Here is a 6,034-nt window from a genome sequence, read left to right on the forward strand (position 1 = left end):
CATGCCCTCAATACAGCTTCCCATGGGATAGGTATCAAAATGAACATGCACAAGACGAATATAATGTCAAATGTAAACTGGGAACTGTACTCTCCAAACCTCTAGCTTGGACAAACAATCCAATTAGGCAAGTCCAATTTTGCGAAATAGGCCACTCGTTGACACCATTTAGGATGGGCTGCCCATCCTAAATGGTGTCAACTCTCGGCTCGGGTTGTTCTCGTCCCAAATACCACAGTGTTGTTGTTACTGTGGGCCTGATGAGAGTGGTCATGGTCGCTCAGAAGGCTATGGAGAACCAAAGTCACTTACATAGCCTAAATGATTGTGAAACTGAAGTGGCAGTGGGCAGTGCACATAGTTCGACGGACAGATAGCCGGTGGCGCAGAAAAGTTCTCGAATGGCAACTATGTACTTGAAGAAGCAATGTTGATGGGCGCCCCACAAGATGACCCGACGATCTGTTCAAGATCGCCCGATTACGTTGGATGAGTGCAGCGCAGAAGGAATCGTAGTGGAGATCTTTGGGGGAGGCCTTCGCCCCGCAGAGGACGTCTTCCGGCTGTTGATAAAAGGTCGCCAGCGCATCTCTTGACCTCTGGTGTTGCGAATGTCCACGGATATTGCTTCACCACTTCAAATCACGTGAGCCTCTTGCCCGTATGCCCCCTTTTATATTTTAGGATTTTAGTAGGGAGTATTCTTGATGACCCTGTATGTGTGTGATTCCTTAAAATACCAGACATCAACATGATACGAACAACTCCTAAAAGCACGCCTCATGACCAACTCTCATCGCTACCCAAGATTACTTGATCATCGATGATTCAAGCCACTCTTGGTTCTATGCGGTCAAATGGAAGAAGCTAGTACTGGCAACCGCCCGCCCAGAGATGAAGTAAGGTCAAATTTGCGCCTAATGTAGTTGAGGAGGTGGCTTGAAGTGTAGTACTGACGTACCTAAATTAGTACACAGCTTTGCCAGCCAATTTTGCCTTCTTATCCAAGTGACCACGGAACAGCTAACCATCGTTTAACACTACAGAAATAGCGTCGCTAACTTCCCTACAAATAGAAAAGACGCGATATAAAGCTTAGTCTCAGATAGACTGGCACAAAGCTATTGATTCAAATTCAAATATTTTTATTCAAAATAGGATTTATAATCACTTATTGAACGTCAAAATCTACCACCCTTCATCTCTTTCGCGTAACCCATTTTAATATTATTTGACACAATATCAACTTTACGACCATTAATACAAGAGCTTTCAGATTTTTTTTTTAATTTATTTGGTGTGAGCTGATACTGATCCCATAAAAAAGTTAACACCATGTTATTTTTAGGATTATTGACACTAATTCTAAGCATGGTTTGGTCTAGTGTGTTTGGCTGCCAAATCCACAGACTACTAAGAGTCAAGACAACGCAACAAAGCGATAAAAAGTAAACGCTATTCCCAAAAGAAGCAGTAGTGATATTATAAAATTATGAATATATAAATCCAAGAGTTATCTACGTAACTTCCTCACGTAGATCATTTAATTACTTTTCACCTAAAGTTTGAACATAGCGGTTTAATTCTCTTTCCAACGTTTTCAATTAATTGAACGAAGTGGTAAATTATGTTCTCGTTATGTAGAATTTGTAAATACATACGTGGAAACGGAAATGAATATTCAAGCCAGCCTAGCGAAACTCTCTAAAACAAAATAATAAAAAAATTGACTCTATTGTATGTAATGTGCCTAAGGCTGATCGCAAACGTTCGGAAACCGGATTAGGTTTCCTGATCAGGAATTCAGATTCGGAATTCCGTGATACTAGCGCAAACGTCCGGATTTTTTTACGACCAGTACGAATAGAGACGCTTGTAAAAGGACTCAAGAATCGTCGTTACTGGGTACAATTTTGAGAAAATAAATACTTAAATACCTGAAAAAAATGACATGGAAATTGTTTGACTGCCATTATTAAATTTTCCCCTTCACACATTTTGTTACCTACGACGAGTCTACAGACGTCCACTCGCAACAAAGCTCTGAGTTCTAAATTGAAATTTCCGTGCGTGTCCGGCGGTTGAGCCGAAATGTAAGCGAGAGCTGCGTTCGGGATTACGTTATTGAGTTTTTTCCGTTCTTACGAACCAAACGCACCAAAGCGAACGTTAGGTTTTTTTCCGTTCGAAAACAATAAGAATCATGTGCGCCTTGTTAAATGTTTTGTATGTAATTAGAGCACTTAATACAACGCAATTAGATTCGGAAACCTGAATGGTTTCCGAATCTGAATTCCGTGAGACTAGCGCAAATCCGATTTTTTTTACGACCAATACAAATAGAGACGCTTGTGAAAGCACACGCAAGTATTATCATGGACGACGAATTGATTACTATTGCACTTTTACTGGCGTTAAACAAGAAGAAGAGGAATGGTCATTACTGGGTACACCCGTTGAATACTCGGAGATTAACAGATAGTCAATTTTATCTCAAAAGAGCAAGATTACGAGAACACCCAGATGAATTCTTCAAATATTACAGTATGTCAGTGAAATCATTTGATGAACTTCATAATGGCATACGAGAGAAAATTAAATTTGTTACCTGCGACGAGTCTACAGACGTCCACTCACTACAATGCTCGCGCGAATCTGAATTAAAATTTCCGTGTGTGTGCGGCGGTTGAGCCGAAATGTACGCGAGAGCTGCGTTCGGGATGACGTCATTGAGTTTTTTCCGTTCTTACAAACCGAACGCACCGAACCGAACGTTAGGTTTTTTTTCCGTTCGGAAACAATAATTATAATGTGCGCCTTGTTGAATATTTTGTATGTAATTAGAGCATTCAGGTTTCCGAATCTAAATGCCTGATCAGGAAACCTAATCCGGATTCCGAACGTTTGCGCCCAACCTTAGACAAGGACAAGCGATACACATCTTAGGCTAAGATAGAACGGGACAAAGTAATAAATTAATTAATAAATTATTATATATATATATATTATATTATTAATAAATTAATTATATAATAGATAATAGAGATCTATCGCGTACCCCACTTTTTCTTTGCCACAACGTCAGTTTGTCAACTTTGGGGCAAACCAAACCAGGGCAAACAAACAGGATCTGTCATGTCATCCAGCTTCTGAATAGTATTTTTGTGATTTTATTGTTTCAAAACATATTTGGAGTGAGATACGGAATCTTTTCAACGCCATGGTTGGGTGTTGTGTTTCTGGCTACCAAAGCCGTAGTGAATGTAAAAATAAACCTAACGTTTTCAATATTATGCGCAGCAAACTCGACTCAAATAAATTTAATATGAATTAATCTTTTCAAATGTATTGATTTGTTATCCTAATTTCAGTAATTTTCGTAATCAAAATAAACATAACATAAAACAGTGACAACGAGAATGTTGCTTTTGTTTATATCGTGTTTTTACTCAATTTTAAAAACATAAGGCAGGTATTTATTAGGTACTTGTATTTATTTGCAGGTATTTATTGCTAATATATTTTAATATGTAGCAAAGAAATTAGAATAAAATTTGTACGTTTTCCTATAATTGAATATAAAACAAGTGTAATAAAATAATGAACTAAATTATTATATTTCAGGTTTTTTTTACATACATACATTACATACTCAACTTTCAATTACAACTATATTATAGTTGTAAGTAGTTGAAAGTTGAGTGTTCATTTTATTATCTTTATAAGTTTAGAATTGTGGACATAAAGCGTTATAAATGAAGGGACTGTGCTAAGATACTCAATGATATAATCTATATTATACTACTTGTATAGTCTATGGCTTAGAATATTATTGAAGTGTAGATTACTCCGAGTTCATTTTAAGTTACAAGAATAAAATGATGGTTTGTGGATTGTGTTATCTTTTGACCAAATTCAATAGTTGCTGCTTTTCCAGAGCACCTCCGGTTTGCGATGGTTACGGGGGGTTTATAGGAAACTATCCGTACCGGCCTTTAAAGGATGTTAATTATGAATCAATAATTAAAACAAAATATTATGAGCAAGGGTCGTATATTTTCGAAGGGGGTAACGGTGGGTTCTTAATGGTCACTTAAGATTATTATAGGGGTATTCAGTAAGATACATAATATCACAATCAATTCTTGTGAGTTATTAGAGATACCGGTTTCATTGTAAAATCATCAATGGTTTGCAAGAGAGCCTGATAATCTAGTAACCTAACCTGCTTTACCTTCAATAGCTATGGACTTTTAATTAATACCACTAATAATTAACTTAGGAGGGCATGGTCCACACCGGACTTATTATCTCACAAGAATATTACAACATTCACGTATAGAGAAAAAATATTCTAATAACTATTTATTATTATGTGAGCCGTTAGCTTGTAACAATATTTATTTATTTATTTATAGGACAACCAGTAGTTGTTACATTCTACTACGCTTAAAATATATCAAATATTAACAAATAATGAGTTGAATGTACAACAAATTAAGGTGTCACAACATGCACAGTCTTTGCTGCCGTGACACCAAGAAAACAATTTTATAAAATAAAGCAAAAATTATAAAATCAAGGTACGAATTTGTAGAGAAGAAAAAAAAAGAAATAAGAAGAAGAATATTAATCATATTTTGGCGCCTAACAATCTCGTAGTATTTTTTTTAAAAGCAGGTAAAGAATCTTTAAAAATATCTACTTCACCACAGATGGCGTTATAAGTTCTTGATAGACGTGGTATGGGAGAAAATTGCTTAAGGTTAGTTTTGGCAAAGGCTGATGGAACAGGCCAGCTCCGACCTGCGCACGCCTTGGTACTCGGCGGGGAACTCGTAAGCTGATGGAGTGCACGAGTGATGGACTGTCGAGCTGATTTCTAATTATTTTGTATAGAAATATTAGATCTAGCATTTGTCGTCGAACAGAAAGACTTTTCAAGTTAAAGTGTCTCAACTTATGTCGCAGTACGATGGCAATTGCTTATGTACCCCACAAGAAAAAGAAAGGTGCCATAAGAACCGTTTTTGAATGCGTTCAACTCTTAATTGATGAATGTTGTATTGAGGAGACCAAACGATGCTACAGTATTCTAGATTACTGCGCACATTTTAGTTGTTGGATTGCGGAATTTTTTACAGTTACGGATGATGAAGCCTAGCATTTTTGAAGATTTATTAATAACATTATCAATATGAGGCAGAAACGTTAATTTGTTATTAAAAAAACCCCTAAGTCTCTAATATCAGATTTATCCTCTAGAACTAAACCATTAATGCTATATTGAGTTCTGAGTATATCGTATATAGTTAGTAGAGAGTATATCTATAATATATCAATTATTTTTCTTGTTTAAATATAAGTATTAACAAAGTAAAGTAACAAAACAAACCCAGTAAACACACACTAGATGAAACCCTTAAAAATAAATAAGTAAACAAATTATAATCTCAAGAAAAAAATAAATCTCATAAATAAATTACCTACACCACACTAAAGAATATCAACAAAAGACATGATAAAACAAAATCTGCACATTTTTTCGCGACCAAGCGGCGCATGAGCAGACCGTCACTCGCAATTTTAAAATATTATAAAGCCGTGACTATTATTAATAACACAGATATGCTGGATGTACATTAAACAAGGGTTGACATATGACCTCGTCTTTATAGTGTGTTATCAAAATAACGACCCTTTATGATTTTCAAAGGACTGCATACCGTTATTTTTTTACTAAAGTGGTCGAAAGAAACCATCAAAAGGGAGACAAACACACTGAAAATAAAGAAGAAGAAGAAGACGGAAGACGTCCACTGCTAGACAAAGGCCTAGCCCCAAAGACTTCCACGTCGATTGGTCCTGCGCTGCCCTCATCCAACGTATTCCGGTGATCTTGACCAGATCGTCGGTCCATCTTGTGGGGGTCCTACCAACACTGCGTCTTCCGATACGTAGTCGCCATTTTTAATCTATATTCTTATATTATCTTTGAATGAATTTTTGACTTATTAATCATTCAAAACCTACA

This window comes from Leptidea sinapis, chromosome Z, assembly GCF_905404315.1.
Source record: "Leptidea sinapis chromosome Z, ilLepSina1.1, whole genome shotgun sequence".
NCBI classification, from domain to species: Eukaryota; Metazoa; Arthropoda; class Insecta; order Lepidoptera; family Pieridae; genus Leptidea; species Leptidea sinapis.